Below are 25,597 nucleotides of genomic sequence, written 5' to 3'. Positions count from 1 at the left end.
TGGATCCGTCTGTGTCAATGTGCTATTGGTTCATTCTTTCAGGAGACACGGCAGACCTAGCAGGACGATCACACATGCATTATAATACCTGTCTGGGCTTCTTTTCTCCAGCTCCCACCTTTCTGGCAGACATTCTAAGGGCTGGAGTTCTGTTACCTTGAAGATCTCATAGGACTTGGGCCCTTTGCTCTCAAGTTTCTCTCTCTTTTGCTTTATTTCTCTTTAGGCAACCCTTTGGAAACCCTCACTTTTGCAAATTCCTTCTTTTTTTTTTATTCTTCTCCAGGGCGGCTTCTGATGTCTTAATTAATGTTTTTATCTAGTCACTATTGTGACTGCTTTCCAGGGTAATGGTAGGAGGGGAACTTTATAAATAAAGTGATTATTCCCTCAAAATCAAACCAGGCAGGATTTAGCCTCCCTTGTGTGGATGGACTGCTTCCTCAGGGGCATCCTCCAGTTGAAATCTGCATCCACGAACATTTCCTTGCATGTGTGTGTCTGAGGGGTCGAATCGCACAACCTGTTGAGTTGGTTGACACTGTTGGGATGCTGTTGGGTGGCCTCACCGCTGCTGTTTGGAAGCTGCCACAGCAGGGAAGAAACTACACTAAACAGTAAGGAACAACCTGTACCAAAGTGGGAAAAAATGGTACAATTGACAAAACTATTCAGCCCCAGAAATAGCCACAGAACCTGGACTGTAGCACCAACAAGCCTCCTCATTTGGAGAGTGTCTGGGGATAGTATGGCCTCATGGTTTTCTTTGACTTCTGCCACAGCAAGTTTTCAAATGGTATCGGGTAAAGGGGACTCAGAGCACAGATTCACGGCTTCTCTGGTCCCCATCAAAGGCACTTAGAGCACTGCATCTCCCATGCACAGTGATAAAGGTCCCTAGCCTGACAGGCCTCTGGGGCTGCAAACATTGAATGTGGAAACTGCATTTTGAGAGAACACCATATTTCCTTTCACTTTCCTTTGGAGCTGTGAAAATAATCTCAGCATCAGCAATCATCACTTAAAAGGAGGGAGGAGACGACTTACGTCATTGAGTGTTTGCTACATAGTTGAGTTTGGCTTTTAATTACAAAGAAAGGTCATGTGGTAGGAAAGTAACTGTCACTGCAGTGCCCCCTTCGCCATTGAGTTCTGCCAGTTTTGGCAAACACTGTGTCCAGTACAAAAGCTCTGGCTGAGTTATTAATCACGTTTGTCAGGTCAGCTGCAGTCATCTGCTGCTGGGATACAAAGCCAAGTGCAGAGTCGCTGGAAGGATATGATGATAAAATACTTGATACCTCTCATTTTCAGACTCTGCTACTGCTAAGGATTTTTTTTTATCTGCATTTAATTAAAGGGGGTAAAAACGGAGAGAAGGGATTTCAATGTTGTCTCATGCTCTCAGCTGTCATGTTCTTGTTTACAAAGAAATAGATGACATGAAGGTTGGCAGAACTGTTTGGATGTAGGGCACATGGGCTGTGGGCTACAGAAGGAAGGAACCCAGGGCTCCTACAGACAGGGGGATGAAGAATACAACTTTCACATCCAGCCAGAAGCCCCCTTATAATTTCTGTCTCTTTTCAAGGGGGCTTCTGATGTTTTATCAAACTCTGCTAACTGAGTTAGGGGAGAAGAGTCAACACTTACTCACTGGCCATTAGAGGTGGCCCTCAAGGTAGAATAAAAGTGCTTAACTGCCCTTATCTTTAGGAAAGCTCTGTAATCTGACTTAGAGCAAGCAGCTATAATGTCCATGGTATCCAAGATTGAATAATGATCATCAATTAAGTTATTCAAGGACCGAGTACTTGAGAGGTCCTCTCCCTAGCCAGAAAAGCCTTAACTCGCATAAAATGACCTCAAATAGTTCATAGACTTAAAGGGACTACTTCTTTCATCAGAAGCAGCAGTTCTCAAAGTGCACACCTTGGAAAACGGATTCTGTGGATGTCGAGGGCTCAATGGTAAAGAAGGTTAAAAAAAAGTGAAATGAAATAAGCTTTTAAAACCTTTACTCTGCTAACCAGCATTTCTGAGTCTCCAAAACGGAGACACATGGTTAATATTTCATGGGATAGGGTATATTTTATAGGGCACACTTTGGATAAAATTGTTCGACAGAATGAACGTACTAAAGCCTTAAAACACCTTTCCTCTTGTTCTCTATGGCCCAAGAATTTTCACTCTGGAATTTAAACTTCTACTCTTATATCTTACCTTCATCTATAGTTTAAATGGTTCATAATGCAGTCTTTGAACTCATATCATCCGGATAATGTTACAGTGGTCACTTGCCATTCTTTTGGATGTCTAGCATCTGAATCCCCTATTGACTGTGGGGAATCCCCTGTTGTGTGGCTATGAGGAAGAGGCCAGGAAACCTCTCCTTGTTCCATGGCAGGCAGGATGGGCTACGAATGAAGCTTAGCCAATTAGATATTTCTGCCTTAGAAGGGTGAATCTTAAGTGTGTAGCACAAGGAAAAAGGGTGGATGAGACTGGAATTGGGGCAGCATCTAGCAGTGGTGATACTGTGAACATCTCTACTGTGAATAGTCTCAGGTTCCTGTTTGTTTCTAAGCTGGGTCATCCTGAATCTTATATCCACATATTTCAATAAATACCCTTTTTTTAAAATTAAGACAGCAGAGTGTTTTCTTTTACATGCCAGCACCAACTGACTGGCCCAGAATGCTAACTATATGTATCTGAAGTCTCTGCTCAAGACAAACGCAGTAGATAAAGATACCTTAGCTTTAATGCCTGTCCTGTCTTCTTTAGGAGAATGAGCCTGACTGAGCTCTATTATCAGGAGTGTATATGAGGAGTATGTCATTGGGTGTTTACTGCTTATTCATTTTTTCCCCCTGAGTCTTGAACCTCAACTAGAAAAGGCCAATAATTCTAACATGGAATCCTCCAATACTCAATTTAACAAAGAACCTACAAATTACAAAGACGATTAGATTAGGTACCATGCATAGATTAATGTGTGTGCCTGTATTTGGTTTATGTTCTGGGTAGAGGCAACAACGGAGTGGCCTGAGCCAGGAGACCTGGATTCCATGCCTGTCTCTCTCATTATATTAGTCAGGTTACTTCTCTGGGTAAGGAAGAAGAATTTGACAATGAGCTCGTTATTTCAGAAAGGTGGAATTTTTACAACCATGTAAATCACTGATATAGTTGATTTTTCGGCAAACTAAAGCTCAGTTTCTTGAAAATGAAATTAAATGCGTAAATTAAATTTAAAAACATAGGTGGTGCAGAGCTTTGTTCCTAAAAGGAGAAGTAAACCAGATGATTGTTTAGCAAATTGAATTCTGCCAAACTCTAGAATTCTGGTGTGACATCTCAGGGGCAGCTTGGAGACGGCAGTGGGAGGTTGGATTTTTTGACAAGGTTTCAGGTCCATCCCACAACTTTTCTTATTGTATTGGATTTAGATATTGAGCTCTTATTAAAGATTTATTTGAACAAAGGTTAGAAAAGCAGCAAATGGGGTGGTCCCTAAGGGCCACTCTGTAAATCTGAATTAGCAAAGCATCCTCTATGATGCTCCTTAAATTATTAATTCCTTCCATTTGTTCCATCACACCCTCTGTTCTCTTTGCTCACAGGTGGAAAAACAATACCCTCTGAAGCTCCAAGACACCTTTCCCCCATTTTCACAACTCTCCTGAAGAGCAAGGGGTTTTAGGTTCTACCCTTTCTAAATGCACTCCCTGCATAGAAAAGGTATATTCAAAAGCCCCATTAATTAATAAGCAATGCTTAATAAACACCCTCAAGTGCTTGGTGATAAATTGATGCTTTCCAAACCTGGAACAGGAGGAGCCACATCTGTAAGAAACCGACATTCAATTGCAGGCTCTCTGCTAACCTGCTGTGATCCTCAAATCCCTCTCTCCTGCATCCTTCTCCACCTTCCCAAGGCCCCACTCCCTCAGCCCCACCACCATGTAGGAATAGTTGTAGAGTGAAGGAAAACAAGGAGAAAAGCCAAAATAATACTAAGATGCCTAGAATTTTTTTTTTAAGTTTTAGATTTGTTTTCGACCCGAACACACATATTTTCTTATACTCTATGGTTTGTTGGCTCTGCTTATTACAAATTCTCACTCTCTTGGTATAACTACACAAGTCAATTTTCAGATATCACTTGTCCCATAAAAATTGTGTTGAAAGTCAGTGGACTTTTGACCACACATACTCCAGGTTTAGCTTCATTGTCACCTCTTCCCAAGCATCTGCTTTTATTTCCCAGGATACGTAGTTCAACTCTGTGTCCCATAGCATTGATGCAAACTCCTCTGCTGGCATTTATCCTGCTTGCTGGTGTGTCTGGGTCTTTCTGTGTAGACTGAATTCTCTAAGGGTAGGGACATGCCTGTCAGGTTCACAGCACTTCCATAGCAATTAGTACAGGGGAGCTTAATGCCAGTACTATAGAATGTGCACCATGGTGGTATATACCCTCACCTCACAGTCAACAGGATTCTCTGCCTCATCCCTCTAAAATCCATAGATGCACACAGCTCTGGGAGCCATTACCTCTTATCCAGTCCTCCCATGTCACAGAGGAGACACTAGTTTTGGAGAACTTAAATGACTCGCCCAAGGTCACACAGATAGGACATTCAATTCAATCAGATTGAATCACGGACTTCAATCCAGATTAGTCATTCCAGTGTACTTTTCTTCCTATCTCCCTACTTATCCCCTACCCTTGAAGCCTACAGATAATTTGTGGCCGAAATTTCTTCAAAGTACTTCACAAGTAATATTAAGTGGCTACTCCCTGGGGGAAGGCTGGGTGGCTATCTTTAGTGAAGTTTTGCTGCATGAGACTCTTTTTGTCAGTGTCTTAACATAACGAACACCATTATGCTAGTTCCACTTTACCTTTGGCCATTAATTTTTTACAAATTTCATTATGTGGGTGGCAAAAAAGGAGAACCCCTTCCTTCTCCTCCATTGGGATATGATCATGAACAACAAGCACAGTTTAAGTTGAAAGAAACAATGTAAATGTGTCCCAGAAGAAATTTTACAGTACCTGGCCCATCACCTACACCTGGCTCTTTTAACCCTGGGTCAGGACTTATAGACATTAATACCTTAATTTTTAAAAATCTGAAACACTGCTATATTTTTGCTTAATTTTTTTACTTTTTTATTTTTAATGCTCTGCTATCCCTATAAATCCAGCCTATATGTACGTGGCCAGCCACACGCAAGTCCCTGCACAGCAAGGAGAGAACGTTTTTATAGAGGGGAAAAGGAAGTTGGAAGGGCTATAAACAAAGAGTCTATGGCTTCTCATTGGCTGAGTCCTTGCCAGGAAAGAAGAGGAGTCTTTCTTCTTTCTGTTGCTCAGCTATGGCCACGGGGCACAAGAGCCCCCCTTTCTGGTCTTCCAGCTCTATTTAACTGAAATTTCTGTTGATTATGTCTTACACTCTGTTGAGAAACAATATAAAACAGGAAATATAAAGAATAGTATTAGATTTCAGTATTTTTACTCTTCAAATGTGTCACAATTTCTTAGTTAATCCTTTTTGGCTTGATTTCCAAGAAATAAAACTATAAGATTCCAAGCTTATCAGTTCCTCACCATAACGTTAGTGTTTGTTCTGAGTCCTGAATCAACAGGGGCAGTTACTTTGAGATATGTGGGCTTTTACGTGAGCTGTACCTGGAGTAAAGAAAAGCTATCACTAGATTTTATTAAAATAATAGCTTTTGGGCTTCCCTGGTGGTGCAGTGGTTGAGAGTCCACCTGACGATGCAGAGGACACGGGTTCGTGCCCCAGTGCGGGAAGATCCCACATGCCACGGAGCGGCTAGGCCCGTGAGCCATGGCCGCTGAGCCTGCGCGTCCAGAGCCTGTCCTCCGCAACGGGAGAGGCCACAACAGTGAGAGGCCCGTGTACTGCAACAAAAAAAAAATAGCTTTCCCCCCCCCCCCCCGTTACCATCTAATCTACAAATGGTATGCTTTTCATTGATTCAGGGTAAGGGGTTATTTTATGCAGCAGTACTCAGTGGTCTACACAGCTTGAGGGTAGGAGTGATGGAGAGTAGAGAGCAGAATTTCTAGGAATCCACACACAAAACCTCTACCTCAAAGTGCCTCCAGGGCAAGCATTACCCTTGGCCCAGAGAGCTCCCTGCTCACATCACCCTCTCCTCCATCACAAACACTGATTTCAGCGCAACTTTGCGTAGTTTCTCTCACTTATCAAAAAGTACCTCCTTAATCTTGTAACCCTTGATATTCTTTAGACAACCATAAACTCATTTATAATTAAAGATAGAGTTTTAAGTGCAGATAGTCTGGGAATGGTAAGACTGATAAATGTAAGGCATAAATGGAGATCAGTTTTCAAACAAGCAGTATTGCATGGGGGCGGGGTGGGCAGAGCATAGGACTCTCAAAACCAGTTGAATGTGGTTCTGAATTCTGACGCCACTTTTTACAGCATGGCCTACACCTCATACATCAACAGGTTGGCTCAGGAGGTTCAGAACTGTCTTTACCACCCCTGCATGTGCGTGCGCGCACGCACACACACACACACACACACACACACACACACGCACACACACCACCTTGTACTTTCCACCCTCCGATGGAACTGCAGTTTTAGAGCATGAAATGCGCAAGAGGGAACGAGGGGAAACAGGTCAGACCTGTGCTCACAAATCTGTGGTTGCTCTTTCTTGTCTGCACAGGATACAGTAGCTCATGTGAAGCAGTTTGGTTGTCAGAGCTGGAGTATTCCCTAGGGCTTGGTGAACCTGGACCATTATTCAGGCATCAGTATGGTGAGGGCTGGGCAGTGATTAGAGGTGGAGAGAGGGGAAGGAGAGGAGCAAACATTCATGGAGCACCTTCTTTCTGCCAGTGCTCATTACATCCATTGTTTTATTAATCTTTATAACTGCTGTGTCTTTATGTCAACTTACGATGGAGGAACTGAGGCTCGGTGAATGGAAACAATCTGTTAACACAGCTACTAAGAACAGGGATTCCAGTGTGATCAATTTGATTCCACTGCAACATGGAGCAGAAGGACAGCTGGGGAGGTAAGAAAAGGACTGCTGGCTGAAGTTAAAAGATGGCTGAAGTTAAAAAGGCTGAAGTTAAAAGATGTTTAAACCAGATTTTGGAAATTAGTGCAAGCTCTGTACCTCCCTGCCCCAATTTGAGTGCTGTTGTAGAATTCCTTCCCAAATTCTTACCTGTTCTTATTCATTTTTACTTGCTTTCATCTGTGTGGTATACTTGAGGGGTCAGGATGAAAGCAGGATTGGCATGTATGGAGTTTTGCTTGACACTGTGACCCTTGGGAAAAATATTGCACCAGACTCTCTCCCATCTCATCCCAATACACCAATTTACTTTTAGTCCCTACCCTGTCCTTACAGGACTTTTCTACTTTTGCTTGCTGGTCTGTTCACTGTCCCCAGCACTTGCCTTGGCTATGCTTTATGAGACCAGACTACTTACTCCACCAGGGCAGGGATTATATCTATTCTGCCCACCCTTGTGGGCCTGTGACCTAGAGAAGGGTGTGGCAAGGAGTCCAGTATACACTTGATTAAAATTAGATCCATGGACATCCCCATCTGAGAAGTGTTTTCCTTTCTCCTCTACTTGGACAAAGTCTAGCCAACTTTAAGGCCCAGTTTTTAATCTATCTTCTGTGAAGCTGTTCCATATTCCATATAGACATTTGCCCCTAATGCATTCATCTTTTTTTCAGAACTCAACTGTGGAAATTCCTTAAGTGATGTTTTAGACACTCTTATAATTTTGGTTAATTTACTATTCAATTCTTGTATTATGTTAAACATTTCAGGCTATATGACTTATTTCATTACAAGATAGCACTTTCTTTGTGGACAGATACTACTTTATCCCCCAGGACACAATTCTTTGGCAAATGGAAACTCAATAAATATTTGGCGGTGATGTTTTCACCCATCTGTAAAATTACTGCCCAAATAGTCATATAACAATTACTTAAAATAAGCTTGGGCTTAGTTTTTTCTTTGTTCAGTTTTGTGTTTTGAAAATTTTTCATAAAAATCACCAAATGATAGTGTTTCACCATTAAGTATTTGAGTTAAACATTTTGAAAATTTTGTGGTTTTGGAATGGTCTTTACTACCAACATTTTTACCTAATGAAGATTCAGCTTAGAGTGGAACCACAGTTTGTGCACAAGGCTGCAATGAGGTAATTCTCCAATTAGCAACGACAGTAAGAAAACAACAAAGTGAATCATCCTTGCCAAGTATGAAGAGATTACATGTTCCCATTTATACAATTTCCTTTATACAAAGGAAATACTAAATATAGATGTACCCCCATTGAGTTGCTGCATCAGAAAGAAGAGAGAAAATGCACAGGAGAGAAGGGAATGGGGATGGGTACAAGATCTGACAAATCAGAAATTTCTATAGAGCATCTTGTCTTCCATTATCACAAACTTCCTTGACTGAATTCTGCCTCCTTTCTCAAACGTTTCCCAAGCAGCATACTGTGGGCTATTTTGGGGAAATATTTGCACAAAATATCTAAACCTTATGTTTGCTGACAGGCTATGAAGTCTATGTTTTTAGTAAGAAAATTTCATTTTACACTAGAAATTTCTGATCCAACTGACACCCCTGCTTCCCATGAATCTTGAAGAAACAGATGGAAGTGGGAACCTGATTTTAACTGAGATTTAATCCTGCCTTAGGAATAATTTTTAAAATCTCTTATCAATATTTCACTAGCTTCTGAAGTTTTGGTTTGAGTAGACCAGCTCCTCTCAGGAAAATCTGAAAGAGAAAATCACAAAGATGAGAGCAATATATATTAAGTAAAAATCAGTTTCGCCAAGTGAGTTCAATCATTTATTAAAAATGATAATGAACATGAGAGTATGTCTGTAAAATATGACACAGATGATAGTAATACTGTTGCTACCATTAGTACATTTCCTGAGAACATGAAGCAAATTGCATCTTGACCATCCTGTTCTATAAATAGGCTGCCTTTGCCCTATTTAAGCCTGGGCCTAGTGGCTTCCTCTTTCCTGACCACGAAATCTTTTACTACCTGAAGAAGAGAGGTTGGGATATTTGGTGGGCATGGACAACATCAGTGGAAATTCAGACCCTGGAGTGTTTTGGCTAGTTGGATCTCAGCAGGAAAATCTAAGTTTCTCCATTGTATGAAAGTACAGTTTAGATAGAAGAGATGAAATGCACTTTGTTGCCCTTTCTCCACTCAGGGCACCAAGGCCTGGGTTATGATTCCTTACTATCAATTGATATTGAGAAGTTAGAGAAAAAAAAAAAAAAAAAAAACATGGACACATTTTTTTTTCCCCCTAAGTGTTGAAACTCAAGCGGGGCTTTTCCCTGCGTCCCCTGATGTATGTTCCTTTTGTCTTTTCCAAAAACGCCAATCATCTGACAATTTTATTTAAATCTCAGTCTATCTGCTTAGGGCAGTTGACTAGTAAATCTTAGGAAGCTAATACCTATATGTTATTCTTTCAAAAATACACATACTATTTTGGAGACTTGAGCAGGCATTATGGTAAAACTATAGATTTTTCAGAGCTGGAAGAAACCTGAGGGAATATTCAGTACAATCATTCAATTTTATAGATTATTAACAGCTTATGTAGCCAACTTTGGCTCATGTTTTCATTTACAGAATTTAATTTGAGGTAGACTGGGAAGATATAATTCTCATTTTATACAGGGAAAGTGTACTTAGATTTCAAATGACCTTTAAAAAACTGAGACTGCAGGTTAGTTTCAAAATCAACTTTAGAACCAAGGTTTCCTACCTTCTAGGCCAATTTTCTTCCTACAGTTGTATTACCTATGCTGGGCCCGGAACAGCACATTTCTGGTCCTTCATCTCAAGGACCAGATTTCAACCAGTCCACCTAGTTGTCCTCAGGCTTTGCCTCAGAACTCTCCAACTTTTGCAACTTTACTGTTCCAAGCTCAAAGAAAAATGTCATAAATTGCAAGTTGAAGAATAGGCTTTTCAGTAAGCGTGTCTCCAGAAAAAGACCAGCATTTCTCTGTCAAATGTTTTATTTAGCCCAGAAGAAAATCCATCTCCTCTGAAGCACCTTTGAAACCTTCCTTTTAGTAGTTTGTATGGATTTCTTTCTTTATTCATCAAATCTTTGTTAATAGACTAATATATTGTCCGTCCTGCGTTGTTACTTTATTATTTCAGACCGTTCTGTTTAGAATGCTTGCTAACATATTACTCCGATAGATATGCTTAGGTGTATAGTAAATGTTGCTAAATTCCCCAAAGGATATTAAACAAACACATATAGAATTGTGTTGATTACTACAGAGGTATCTTATGTTTTTGATGGACGTTTTGGATGGAAGGAACTGTGATTGGTCTTGCCACGAGTTTTCTCACATCTGTACTCCACTCTTTCATCCATCACAGTAGCAGTCATAAAAGCATAATTAAAACGTAGTGGTAATTCAAGATTGTATAAGTATATACAACTTTGGTGGCTGTGTTGATGTCAGGATTTCCCAAGAAATAAACTACCAATGCAAAACAAACATTGAAAATACCTTTGAAATATCACATTGAGTTAAATATAAACCTGGAGGGTTTTAGTAAGAGATTTGCCTAAGCCACAGTTTCTCAACCTTGGGACTGTTTGGGGCTAGATAATACACTGTTGTTGGGGGCTACCCTGTGTTTGTTTCAATGTTTGAATGAAAGAGTGGAGTACAGATGTGAGAAAACCTCGTGAGAAGACCAATCATTTAAGTATCATTGCTAAAATTTACTGTTTACCTGCTATGAAAATTTGAATAAAACAAGTAAATCATACTACGTAGTTGACTATTGTTTTATATTGTCATTTTTAGATCACCCATATTATTTGGATTGAGAATATATATGCCTAAATGAATTAAAGAGCTAACACTGAGATTTAAATAGCTAATAGTAATGTTTATGTAACATTAATATAACTGGTACCCAGTTTTGCATCTGAGGTATGTTTATAGAAGTTACATACAGAATATAGAAATGCTTTATACAGCATGGACCTATTTGAATGAGGGAGTTTGAAGGTTCAGAGAATGAGATACACAGGATTTGTGAGTGGATAGAGTGACTGTGTAATTTATCACCCACACCAGTGTTCCTTTGAGAATGGACCACTATTTATAACTAATCCAAAATAACAGTCATAAGCAGCTCTTTGGGGCAAGCCAAGATGCATGGTCACTCTATTCATGAATAATGCCTCAGATTTGGAGAAAATAACAGAGGATGATACTGAATTTAATATAGTACCATCAGGGATTTAGTACCTAGAAAAATATTTTTTAAATTCTTGGACATAGAAAGACTCCCCCAACACAGGCAAATGCCACAGCTTTGTTTGGAGATAGAGGCTTTGGTGCTAACAAGGGTGCCTTGTCTGCAACAGTAAGTTGCTTTGACATGGCCTTAATAGTACCTTGGGCAGGAATTGTGGCTTTTCAGCAATGGACTTTACCAAAGGAAGCTGAAACGAGAGGGGAAAGAGCATGTCCCATATGCTATTTGGGGGGACGGTTTGAGAGCAGTGGGAAGAGCTCCCTAGAGAGTTGGGAAGAGCCTCTGGCTGAGGAATGAGGAAAGGTGAATGGAGGTTTGGAATGAGGGTCAGAGTTCACTTCTGCAAGAAAAACTAGAGCAAATGTATTTACTACAGATACTCTTAATTCAATTTTTATCCTTCTAGTGATTTGCGGGGAAACCCTGGTTATACTGGGCAGATGATATGACCTGGAAAAAGTAAACTGTATGTTCCCCACATGAGATGATCAGTCTCGAGCTTTAGGAAAACTGTGCAGAGAGCCAGAGGACATTTAGGAGAGCAGCAGTCTAAGGCAGGTGGCCACAGGACTGTGGGCCCAGAAGAGATGGAGGCCATTTCAGGAGAATTCTGAGGAGATCTAACAGAGCAGGGACTTAGGATTAGAAGCCCGGGAGAGAGGCAGTTTCAGCATGAAACATGAACGTGAACTCATCTGAAATGGAGACTGTATGTCTGTAATGTTGGTTCCTGGACCCAATTTCAACATGTTGGAGAGGGAGGTCCCCACACATGCAACAAGCAATTTCATACAACACCTGGGTGTCCTCCAATTAAACTCAATACTGACACTATCTACCCAGAGACAGCATCAGATTCCACAAGTAAAGGGCTCAGTCCTACAAGACTGCCCTTCCCCGCCCCTACTTCAGATGCTAGTAACAAGTTTGTGTTGTCAGCTGTGCTTCTGACCAACAACCTCCTCCAACTCAAGATGCCAGTCACAAATGCAGGTTGTTACCTATACTTCTAACCAACTGGCTATAAATCAGAGGTTCCCTCCTTGGGTTCAATTAATTTGCTTGAGTGGGGCTCGTGAAACTCAGAGAAAGATTTTACTTACTAGATCACTGGTGCATTATAGAAGGATATAATCAGAAACAGCCGGATGGAAGAGATGCACAGGACAAGGTATGGGGAAAGGGCTCTTCAGGGCCCTCGTTGAACTTGCTACTCTCTCAGCACACCCATGTGTTCACTAACCTGGAAGGTCTCCAAACCCAGTCCTTTTGGGGGTTTTATGAGGTCTTCATTACATAAGCATGATTGATTCAAACATTGGCCATTGGAGATTGATTCAGCTTCCAGCCCCTTTTCCTTCCCTGGAGGTTAGGAGTGGGAACTGAAAGTTCCAAGTCCCCAGTCACATTGTTGACTCCCTTGGTAACCAGGCCCCATCCTTACGTGCTCTCCAAAAGTCACATTGTTAACATAACGAAAGACACTTGTATGGCTTTCATCATATAGGCAATTCCAGAGGTTTTGAGAGTTCTGTGCCAGAAATGGGAGGGAGACCAAATATAAATTTTTTATTACAAATCACAATACCACAATGCCTAATCGAGGCTTTAATTGTACATAAGGGCTATCAAATATTCCAACATCAAGTGTTAATGTAATAATCTCATGGAGATTTGTATGGAGAGCTCATACAATTTATATGAGCTCTACTGTGTACTGATTGAGCAGTTCCTTGAAAGCGTCCAACGGTTTTGTGACCCTTACCTTTATTCATTCTGCCTCCAGGTCCTTCTCCCATCTCCCTGTTCCTCTGGGAATTGGTGGCTTATCTTTCAATAGTAGCCCAAGGTATACCTTTTCCCTGGAGACTTTTTGATGTCCAGGAAGTACATCTTTGAGTTCCTCGTTTACCTTATATAGAGGTTCTAAATGTTGGAATGTTTGACTTTTGAGAAAGACAATTTCACACATCAGTCACGACATATACCGCTAACAGTTCAGTGTTATGGTGCTGGTTTAGCCTAGAGATATTTGAGCAGGGTTTGACTATTTTGTTTCATCTGCTCTTATCACTTTATAAAAATGAGAAGAAATGGAGAGGCAAAAATGACAGTTTTATAAACGTTATTTAGTTGAAACCAGGTTGAGATTTACTAGTGTATTGGCTGATAGTGGCAAAACTCAAGCCTCCACTGGATGTTCATAGGATTCATCATTTGTGGACAAGAGCACAATTTTAAAAAGCACATGGAATTCTGGATGCATTTTGTTTAAGAGTATGCCATTGGTACGTTTTACTTAAAAACACTTAAATGAACCTTGCTTTGGATGTTAGTGGGTTTAAAAGGTCATTGTGGTGAATGCCAACGAAAGACTGTTGCTAGCCATCAGGCTCTACAATGATCGGGTCATTAGTCACTGCAGTAAGTGACCTCTAACACACCCTGTGAGGTATTCAAAGTGAAGATGAGGAATGAGGCACTCTGCTCTGAGGAAAATTACTAGAAGAGGCCTTCTGATAGTTAGATATTTTCAGGAAAAAATTTTATGAAACCCATTTCTTACAACTTCTCATACCTAGAAAAGCACTAAAATCATCAGTGGAGACATCTGATCCTCATAATTAGCAGTAGCCTTCTACAGAGATGTGTGCTTGACTGTGCGTATCCCCCTTCACCAAATTCATTTATATATACTGACCTCCCAGACCACACGGCTTTGGAACAGTTTCTCAGAACCACCTGAGAGGCTGTTTTCTGGGCTATAGTTGTCAATAAGACACTGAACAGACTCACAGTTTTTATGTTTATGTGTGTGTGTGTGTGTGTGTGTGTGTGTGTCTGTGTGTGTTTCAGTCAACATGAAATAAGTTTGAAAACAATGCTAGGTCAAATCAAGTGTGCAAGTTTCTCTTTTCCTACAGGCCTTTCAGAGCATTAGATATGCTGATGTTCATGGTGATTCTGCCAGGGAGGATGAATATTAAGCATTTCCAAAATATGTTTGACCAAAAGATTTTTTTTTGGGGGGGGGCAAAGCCAATTTTACGATTACAATTTAATGAAACAATAATTTGGGGAGAACAGAACCTGCTCTCCAGGTATTTATTAGGGGTTCTTTCCTCCCTCCCTCCCCCTTCCTTGCTCTTTATCCCTGTCCTTCCACCCTTCCTTCTTCCCTCCCTCCCTCCTTCCCTCCCTTCCTTCTTTCCTTCCTCTCCCCTTCTTTCCTTCTCTTTCCCTTTCAAACCACTCTCTTTTCACCCCCTCATTGACTCCCTCCCTCCCTCCCTTCCTCTGTCTCTCTCTTCCTTCCCTTCTTTTTGAGTTCTCAAATTTGCAAATACCTTTATCACATATGCTATTTGTTATAAAATACAGTACTCTTTCCCCATGTGTACTTTATAGTTTTCCTCACTGGAAAAAGTATAATGAGTCTATCCATTAGGAAGTTCCACTCTTCAAGTCACTGAAAACTTTCTTATTTTGGCTAAGAAATATCATTTTACCTAATTTTCCTTCATTTTCTTTTTACTTCTGTCACAACATGATCAGTTAGAGTTTTTTGTTTTTATTTTGGGGAAGCAGAGGGCATTTTTTCACTTAGAAATAAAGTCTCTATCACATTATATCCCAGGATTTAACAACCAGGAGGTGGTAAGCAGGGGAATAAAAGCCTCATTGAGATGTGCATAGGTCCTTAGTAGGCTTACTCACTGGCTGAATATCTCGTTTCTGTACACTCCGGGAATGCAAATTCATTTCTTAATAAAAACAATGACATGTTACTATTGCTCAAGTAGAGCTACTTCCAATTAGTTGAAAGAACTTTTCTTTCTAGGAATGTCAAGGGTTTCCTGTAGTAAGTTTATACTGTTTTACCCTTTAGTCTTTGGTGAGCTTAGTTGTTTTATATCTGCCCTGAGACAAGATCCTATTTTCAGACACTGGCCAAATTGCTTCTGGACTTGGGAAGCTGAGAACTTGACTCTCTATCTGTAATGACTTCCTGGAAGACCTACCAGCAGCTAGTCCCTCAGTGGACAGCACTTCCCCTGCCACATGCCCCCTCTGTCCATGGCCTCACCATTGCCATCCGCCCAGTAGACTACTCCATACCAGTGCTATGCTGGACTCTCAACATTTATTTCTTCCTTGGAACTCAACACTGAAGGCCAGAGTGTAAAAGTTGTTGGCTCTGTAGGCCAGAGTTTCTACCACAAGTATTCAAGTCTACCGTTGTGACATGAAGGCAGTTGTAGACAATTCGTAAACAAATGGGTATTTCTGTGTTCCAGTAAAACTTTATTTACAAAAACAGGCCATAGACTGGATTTGGCCCACAGGCTGTAGTTTGCTGACCCTCATTCAAAACCACCCTCTGAGGTAGGTACTGTCATCTCCATCTTACAGATGAAGAGACTGAGGGGCATTGAGTTTAAGATCCAGGATCATCATGTTGGTTAACAGGGGAGCTAGGATTTAAACCTAGGCCAGCCTGGTGGAAAAGCTCATGTTCTTTCTACCTTATAATCTTGCCCTTGCACAAGAGAGTAGGAGTTACATGTCTAGAAAGGAAGGGGAGAGAGCTTATATCCAGTAGGAGGAATAAAAGAAATCAAAGGCACAAAAGGTCATGGTCCATTTTGGTGGCAATAAATAGATGAACTTGCCATGAAAGGGGCTACTGCAGAGGTGAAACAGAAGGTGTGGCTGGGGAGGAAGGCACATGTGTCGGTTAGGATCATGTTTGTCTGGGAGTAGAGAAAACTGATTAACGATGGTTTAAAATAAAGATATGTGCATGAGGAATCTGGAGATTGGCAACCTGGAACTGGTGTAGCATTTTCACAGTGCCATCAGGAAACAAAGCTTGCTCTATATTTCTGCTTAGCCATCCCTGGAATATGTCTTTAGTCCATAGCCTTCCTGTCTCATGGTTATATCAAGAAATAAGTACAGCATCAGGCCCACATTCCAGATGGTAAGATGGGGGAGGGATAAAAGTTAAAACATGATTTCAGCAGAGTCTTCTCCTTTTTAAAGAGCTTTCATGGAAGTCCCACCTTGCAACTTCTGCTTATACATCCTTGTCCAGAAAGTGTTACATGGCTACTTCAGCTGCAGTGAAAACTAGGAATCGTGTGAGGCTAGCTGCTTAAAACAAAATCAAGTTTCTATTAGTAATGCATAATGGATGGGTATCTAGCATTGACTGCCCCAATATAAATATCTAGAGAATGGAATGTAAAGTATACACACATACACATAATCCCTTGAAGAGAAAGATAAATATGCTGTTGGGTGAATAATGAGTGAGATGCAGATATATCAGAATGAGAAAATATAGCTATGAGACTATTGTGATTGTTAGTGAAGACTTAAGGTGGATGGTATGCTGGGGGCTAGATCATGAGTTTTTTGAAATTAGAGGGCATGGATGCACACTCTCTAGAACATAGCATGAAGCCTGGCTGATAGCAGATGCTCAAAAGATGAATGATTGAATAAGTACAAGGAAAGGGAAACTCAAAGGTGTGCTGATGTCTCGATGAATCAAGATGAATGGGAACATAGTGGAAACTTGAAGACAAATAGAGAAGGAATGAAGTTGGAGTTGTTTGAAGATTTTGCTCAACTACAAGCAAATACTAATAAATTTGTTTTAGGTGTGTTGAACTATGCGATAGAGCCGATGTTTGGTCCTTTCTCACCTTCCTTGTAACTTCCATTCTCCTTCTTTTGGATGCCCCATTCTCTGACCTGGTTTGCCAGTGTCCAATACCTGAAAACTTTTGCTTATAGAAGTTATCATCTAAGTAGGGTATTAGTGATGGCTTACCATTAAAACCCTAGGGCAGGGGTTCCCTGGTGGCACAGTGGTTGAGAGTCTGCCTGCTGATGCAGGGGACGCGGGTTCGTGCCCCAGTCTGGGAGGATCCCACATGCCGCGGAGCGGCTGGGCCCGTGAGCCATGGCCGCTGAGCCTACGCGTCTGGAGCCTGTGCTCCGCAACGGGAGAGGCCACAGCAGGGAGAGGCCCGTGTACTGCAAAAATAAAAAACAACCAAAAAACCCTAGGGTATTATCAGAGATAAAAATAACCAGTTACCAATTTCCCATGCATCTCTTCCCTCATTTAATCATTCCCTGGCTGCCACCTTCACATTTGGAATAAATAATCAGTAAGAAGGTCAGAGCTTCAAGAAGGCCTTGGTTGCTATGAAGAGAATTCACACTATGATATTGATAATAAGAAGAGGAAAAAAATCCATGACCTTTGGAATTCTTTATACATTAATTTAACAAATGTTTGTTGAGAGCCAGTCATGTGCCAGATACTGTGCTGGACACAGAAGATCCAACAGGGGCACAATAAAGACATGGTCATAGCTCCCACATCTGGAGATCTAAAAGCTTGGCTTAAGAACTGGGATAAATCTTAGCACCAAGGAAGCTTTTACTTTTTCATTTTATTCAAATGCTTGCACTAACCACCGGAAGTTTTGTGTATACTCCTGTGAAGGTTACAGGATGATCTGTTCTCCCTTTCACAGGCCTTTCCTTTAAGGCCAAGTTTTATGATTTAATATTTCTTTAGCACCATGGGCTTGGAGGTGATACAGTAAATGGAAAATAATCATAGTTTTTGCCTTGTAGGCTTGAAATTTATTAAATATTATTGTCTCTCTTTGTACTCGGAAAGTTTAATGTCCTGAAGCCAAATATAACAAGGTCATTTTAAAATAAAAGTATTGAGGCTGGACCTTCAGAGGAATAAGATGTGGAGATCACCTTCCTCCATACAAATATATCAAAAATACATCTACATGTGGAACAACTCATAGAGAACACCTACTGAATAATGGTAGAAGACCTCAGACTTCCCAGGAGGCAAGAAGCTACCCATATACCTGGGTAGGGCAAAAGAAAAATGGAAAAACAGAGACAACAGAATAGGGACAGTACCTGCACCTCTGGGAGGGAGCTGTGAAGGAGGAAAGGTTTCCACACACTAGGAAGCTGCTTCACTGTTGGAAATGGGGGGTCGGGGGAAGCTTCGGAGCCACAGAGGAGAGCGCAGTAACGGGTGCAGAGGACAAAGCAGAGAGATTCCCACACAGGATCGGAACTGACCAGCACTTACCAGCCTGAGAGGCTTCTCTGCTCACCCACCAGGGCAGGTGGGGGCTGGGAGCTGAGGCTGGGGCTTCGGAGACCGGATCCTGGGGAGAGGACTGGGGTTGGCTGCGTGAACACAGCCCAAAGTGGGCTAGTGTGCCACAGCTAACCAGGAGGGGGTCCGGGAAAAAATCTGGAACTGCCTAAGGGTCAAGAGAACATTGTTTCAGGGTGCATGAGGAGAGGGGATTCAGAGCACTGCCTAAACGAGCTCCAGAGACGGACATGAGCCGCAGCTATAAGCGCAGACACCAGAGATGGACATGAAACGTGAACACAGCTGCCGCTGCAGTCACCAAGAATCCTGTGTGCAAGCACGGGTGACTATCCACACCTTCCCTCCTGGGATCCTGTGCAGCCTGCCACTGCCAGGGTCCTGTGATCCAGGGACAACTTCTCTGGAAGAACACACACAGCCTCAGGCTGTTGCAATGTCACACTGGCCTCTGCTGCTGCAGGCTCACCCCTCATTCCATACCCCTCCCTCCCCCCACCTGAGTGAGCCAGAGCCCCCTAATCAGCTGCTACTTTAACCCTGTCCTGTCTGGGTGAAGAATAGATGCCCTCAGGTGACCTACACACAGAGGCGGGGCCAAATCCAAAGCTGAACCCCAGGAGCTGTGCGAACAAAGAAGAGAAAGGGAAATCTCACCCAGCAGTCTCAGGAGCAGTGGATTAAATCTCCACAATCAACTTGATGTACCCTGCAACTGTGGAATACCTGAATAGACGACAAATCATCCCAAAATTGAGGCTGTGGACTTTGGGAGCAACTATAGACTTGGGGTTTGGTTTCTGCATCTAATTTGTTTCTGGTTTTATGTTTATCTTAGTTTAGTATTTAGAGCTTATTATCATTAGTAGATTTGTTTATTGATTTGGTTGCTCTCTTCCTTTTGCGTTTTTTTTTTTTTTTTTTTTTTTTTTGTGGTATGTGGGTTCTCACTCTTGTGGCCTCTCCCATTGCAGAGCACAGGCTTCAGACACGCAGGCCCAGTGGTCATGGCTCATGGGCCTAGGTGCTCTGTGGCATGTGGGATCCTCCTGGACCAGGGCACGAACCCATGTCTTCTGCATCGGCAGGCGGACTCTCAACCACTGCACCACCAGGGAAGCCCCTTAATAATATTTCTAAATTTTTATTTTAATAACTTCCTTCCTTCCTTCCTTCCTTCCTTCCTTCCCTCCCTCCCTCCCTCCCTCCCTCCCTCCTTCCTTTCCTCCCACCTTCCTTCCTTCCTTCCTTGCTTCCCTCCTTCCTTCTCCCTTTTCTTCTGAGCTGTGTGGCAGACAGGGTCTTGGTGCTCTGGCCGGGTATCAGGCCCGAGCCACTGAGGTGAGAGAGCCAAGTGAAGGACATTGGTCAAGCAGAGACCTGCTGGCCCCATGTGATATCAAATGGTGGAAGCTCTCCCAGAGATCTCCATCTCAACACTAAGACCAAGCTCTACTCAACGACTAGCAAGCTACAGTGCTGGACACCCTATGCCAAACAACTAGCAAGACAGGAACACAGCACCATGCATTAGCGGAGAGGCTGCCTAAAATCATAATAAGTTCACAGACACCCCAAAACATACCGCTGGACACGGTACTGCCCAACAGAAAGACAAGATCCAGCCTCACCTGCCAGAACACAGACACCAGTCCCCTCCACGAGGAAGACTACACAACCCACTGAACCAACATTACCTACTAGGGCAGACACCAAAAACAATGGGAACTACAAACCTGCAGCCTGAAGAAAGGAGACCCCAAACACAGTAAGTTAATGAAAATGTGAAGACAGAGAAATACACAGTGGATGAAGGAGCTAGGTAAAAACCTATCAGAACAAACAAATGAAGAGGAAAAAGGCAGCCTACCTGAAAAAGAATTCAGAGCAATGATAGTAAAGATGGCCCAAAATCTTGGAAATAGAAAGAAATGGAAATAAAAGAATCGTTTAACAAGGAGCTAGAAGAACTAAAGAGCAAACAAACAATGATGAACAACATAATAAATTAAAAATTCTCTAGAAGGAATCAATAGCAGAATAACTGAGGCAGAAAAATGGATAAGTGACCTGGAAGATAAAATAGTGGAAATAACTACTGCAGAGCAGAATTTTAAAAAAGATGAAAAGAATTGAGTACATTCTCAGTGACCTCTGGGACAACATTAAACACACCAACATTCGAATTACAGGGGTCCCAGAAGAAGAAGAGAAGAAAAAGGGACTGAGAAAATATTTGAAGAGGTTATAGTTGAAAACTTCCCGAATATGGGAAAGGAAATAGTCAAGTCCAGGAAGTGCAGAGAGTCCCATAAAGGATAAATCCAAGGAGGAACATTCAAGGACACACATTAATCAATCAAAAAGTAAATTCAAAGAAAAACATATTAAAAGCAGCAAGGGAAAACCAACAAATAACATACAAGGGAATCCCAATTAGGTTAACAGCTGATCATTCAGGAGAAACTCTGTAAGCAAGAAGGGAGTGCCAGGACATATTTAAAGTGAGGAAAAGGAAAAACCTACAACCAAGATTACTCTACCCAGCAAGAATCTCATTCAGATTAAATGGAGAAATTAAAACCTTTACAGACAAGCAAAAACTAAGAGAATTCAGCACCACCAAACCAGCTTTACAACAAATGCTAAAGGAACTTCTCTAGGCAGGAAGCACAAGAGAAGGAAAAGATCTACAATAACAACCCAAAACAATTAAGAAAATGGGAATAGGAACATACATATCAATAATTACCTTAAATGTAAATGGATTAAATGCTCCAAGAAAAAGACAGATTGGCTAAATGGATACAAAAACAAGACCTATATATATGCTGTCTACAAGAGACCTACTTCAGACCTAGGGACACATACAGACTGAAAGTGAGGGGCTGGAAAAAGATATTCCATGCAAATGGAAACCAAAAGAAAGCTGGAATAGCAATTCTCATATCAGACAAAATAGACTTTAAAATAAAGACTATTACAAGAGACAAAGAAGGACACTACATAATGATCAATGGACCAATCCAAGAAGAAGATATAACAATTGTAAGTATTTATGCACCCAACATAGGAGCACCTCAATACATAAGGCAAATGCTAACAGCCATAAAAGAGAAAATTGATAGTAACACAATCATATTAGGGGACTTTAACACCCCTTTCAGCAATGGACAGATCATCCAAAATGAAATTAAATAAGTAAACAAAAGCTTTAAATGACACATTAAACAAGTTGGACTTAATTAATATTTATAGGGCATTCTATCCAAAAACAACAGAATACACTTTCTTCTCAAGTGCTCATGGAACATTCTACAGGATAGATCATATCTTGGGTCACAAATCAAGCCTTGGTAAATTTAAGAAAATTGAAATTGTGTCAAGTAACTTTTCTGACCACAAAGCTATGAGATTAGATATCAATAACAGGAAAAATCTGTAAAAAGTACAAACTCATGAGGCTAAACAATACACTTTTAAATAACCAAGAGATCACTGAAGAAATCAAAGTGGAAATCAAAAATACCTAGAAACATGATAATGAAAACACGATGGCCCAAAATCTATGGGATACAGTGAATGCATTTCTAAGAGGGAAGTTTATAGCAATACAATCCTACCTCAAGAAACAAGAAACATCTCAAATAAACAACCTAACCTTACACCTAAAGCAATTAGAGAAAGAAGAACAACAACAAAAAAAGGAAATCATAAAGATAAGATCAGAAATAAATGAAAAAGAAATGAAGGAAACAATAGCTAAGATCAATAAAACTAAAAACTGATTCTTTGAGAAGATAAACAAGACTGATAAACCATTAGCCAGACTCATCAAGAAGAAAAGGGAGAAGACTCAAATCAACAGAATTAGAAATGAAATAGGAGAAGTAACAACTGACACTGCAGAAATACAAAGAATTGTGAGAGATTACTACTAGCAACTATATGCCAATAAAATGGAAAACCTGGAAGAAATGGACAAATTTTTAGAAAAGCACCACCTTGTGAGTCTGAACAAGGAAGAAATAGAAAATATAAACAGACCAATCACAAGCACTGAAATTGAAACTGTGATTAAAAATCTTCCAAGAAACAGAAACCCAGGACCAGATGGCTTCACAGGCAAATTCTATCAAACATTTAGAGAAGAGCTAACACCTATCCTTCTCAAACTCTTCCAAAATATAGCAGATGCAGGAACACTCCCAAACTAATTCTATGAGGCTACGATCACCCTGATACCAAAACCAGATAAAGATGTCAGAAAAGAAAGAAATCTACAGGTCAATATCACTGATGAACATAGATGCAAAAATCCTCAACAAAATACTAGCAAACAAAATCCAACAGCACATTAAAGGATCATACACCATGATCAAGTGGGGTTTATCCCAGGAATGCAAAGATATTTCAATATATGCAAATCAATCAATGTGATAAACCATATTAACAGTTTGAAGGAGAAAAACCGTATGATCATCTCAGTAGATGCAAAAAAAGCTTTTGACAAACTTCAACACCCATTTCTGATAAAAATCCTCCAGAAAGTGGGCATAGAGGAAACTTACCTCAACATAACAAAGGCCATATATGAGAAAGCCACAGCCAACATGGTTCTTGATGGTGAAAAACTGAAACCATTTCTTCTAAGAACAGAAACAAGACAAGGTTGTCCACACTTACCACTCTTATTCAACATAGTTTTGGAAGTTTTAGCCACAGCAATCAGAGAAGAAAAAGAAATAAAAGGAATCCAAATCACAAAAGAAGAAGTAAAACTGTCACTGTTTGCAGATGACATGATACTATACATTGAGAATCCTAAAGATGCTACGGGAAAAACTACTAGAGCTATACAATGAATTTGGTAAAATACCAGGATACAAATTAATGCACAGAAATCTCTTGCATTCCTTTACACTAATGATGGAAAATCGGAAAGAGAATTAAAGAAACACTCCCATTAAGCATTGCAACAAAAAGAATAAATATCTAGGAATAACCTACCTAAGGAGACAAAAGATCTGTATGCAGAAAACTATGACAAACTGATGAAAGAAATTAAACTTGATACAAATACATGGAGTGATATACCATGTTTTGGATTGGAAGAATCAACATTGTGAAAATGACTATACTACCCAAAGCAATCTACAGATTCAATGCAATCCCTATCAAACTACCAATGGCATTTTTTCACAGAACAAGTGCCAGAAATTTCACAAAGTGTATGGAGACACAAAAGACCCCGAATAGCCAAAGCAATCTTGAGAAAGAAAAACAGAGCTGGACGAATCATGCTCCCTGACTTCAGACTGTACTGCAAAGCTACAGTAACCAAGACAGTATGGTACTGGCACTAAAACAGAAATATAGATCAATGGAACAGGATAGAAAGCCCAGAGATAAACCCATGCATATATGGTCACCTTATCTTGATAAAGGAGGCAAGAATATACAATGGAGAATAAACAGCCTCTTCAATAAGTGGTGCTGGGAAAACTGGACTGCTACATATAAAATAATGAAATTAGAACACTCCCTAACACCATACATAAAAATAAACTCAAGATGAATTAAAGACCTAAATGTAAGGCCAAACACTATAAAACTCTTAGAGGAAAACATAGAACACTCTGTGACGTAAATCACAGCAAAACCCTTTTTGACCCACCTCCTAGAGAAATGGAAATAAAAACAAAAATAAATAAATGGGTCCTAATATAACTTAAAAGCTTTTGCACAGCAAAGGAAACCATAAACACAATGCAAAGACAACCCTCAGAATGGGAGAAAATATTTGCAAATGAAACAACTGACAAAGGATTAATCTCCAAAATATACAAGCAGCTCGTGCAGCTCAATATCAATAAACAAACCACCCAATCCAAAAATTGGCAGAAGACCTAAAGTGACATTTCCCCAAAGAAGATATACAGATTGCCAACAAACACATGAAAGGATGCTCAGCATCACTAATTATTAGAGAAATGCAAATCAAATCTACAATGAGGTATCACCTCACACCAGTCAGACTGACCATCATCAAAATATCTGCAGACAATAAAAGCTGGAGAGGGTGTGGAGAAAAGGGAACCCTTCTGCATTGTTGGTGGAAATGTAAATTGATACAGCCACTATGGGGAACAGTATGGAGGTTCCTTAAAAAACTAAAAATAGAACTACCATATGACCCAGTAATCCCACTACTGGACATATACCCTGAGAAAAGCATAGTCCAAAAAGAGTCACATACCACAATGTTCATTGCAGAACTATTTACAATAGCCAGGACATGGAAGCAACCTAAGTGGCCATTGACATATGAATGGATAAAAAGACATGGCACATATATACAATGGGATATTACTCAGCCATAAATGAAACGAAATTGAATTGTTTGTAGTGAGGTGGATGGACATAGAGTCTGTCATACAGAGTAAGGTAAGTCAGAAAGAGAAAAACAAATACTGTATTCTATCACATATATATGGAATCTTAAAAAAATGGTTCTGATGAACCTAGGAGCAGGACAGGAATAAAGATGCAGACGTAGAGAATGGACTTGAGGGCACAGGGAGGGGGGAAAGTTAAGCTGGGACAAAATGAGATAGTAGCTTGACATATATACAGTACTACCAAATGCAAAATAGATAGCTAGTGGGAAGCAGCTGCATAGCAATGAGAGATCAGCTCGGTGCTTTGTGACCAACTAGAGGGATGGGATAGGGGCAAGAGATGCAAGAGAGAGGGGATATGGGGATATATGTATACATATAGCTGATTCACTTTGTTATACAGCAGAAACTAACACAACATTGTAAAGAAATTATAGTCCATTAAAGATGTTAAAAAAAAGTTAAGCATAGTTTATGGTTTAAAAGAGAAGATTCAATTACTTCAGTATAGGCATACCTCATTTTATTGTGCTTTGCTTTATTGTGATTCACAGATAATGTGTTTTTAACAAATTGAAAGTTTATGGCAACGCTCCATCAAGCAAGTCTTTCAGCATTATGTTT

The sequence above is a fragment of the Phocoena sinus genome, chromosome 2, assembly GCF_008692025.1.
Source record: "Phocoena sinus isolate mPhoSin1 chromosome 2, mPhoSin1.pri, whole genome shotgun sequence".
NCBI classification, from domain to species: domain Eukaryota; kingdom Metazoa; phylum Chordata; class Mammalia; order Artiodactyla; family Phocoenidae; genus Phocoena; species Phocoena sinus.
This window is presented reverse-complemented; position numbering follows the sequence as displayed.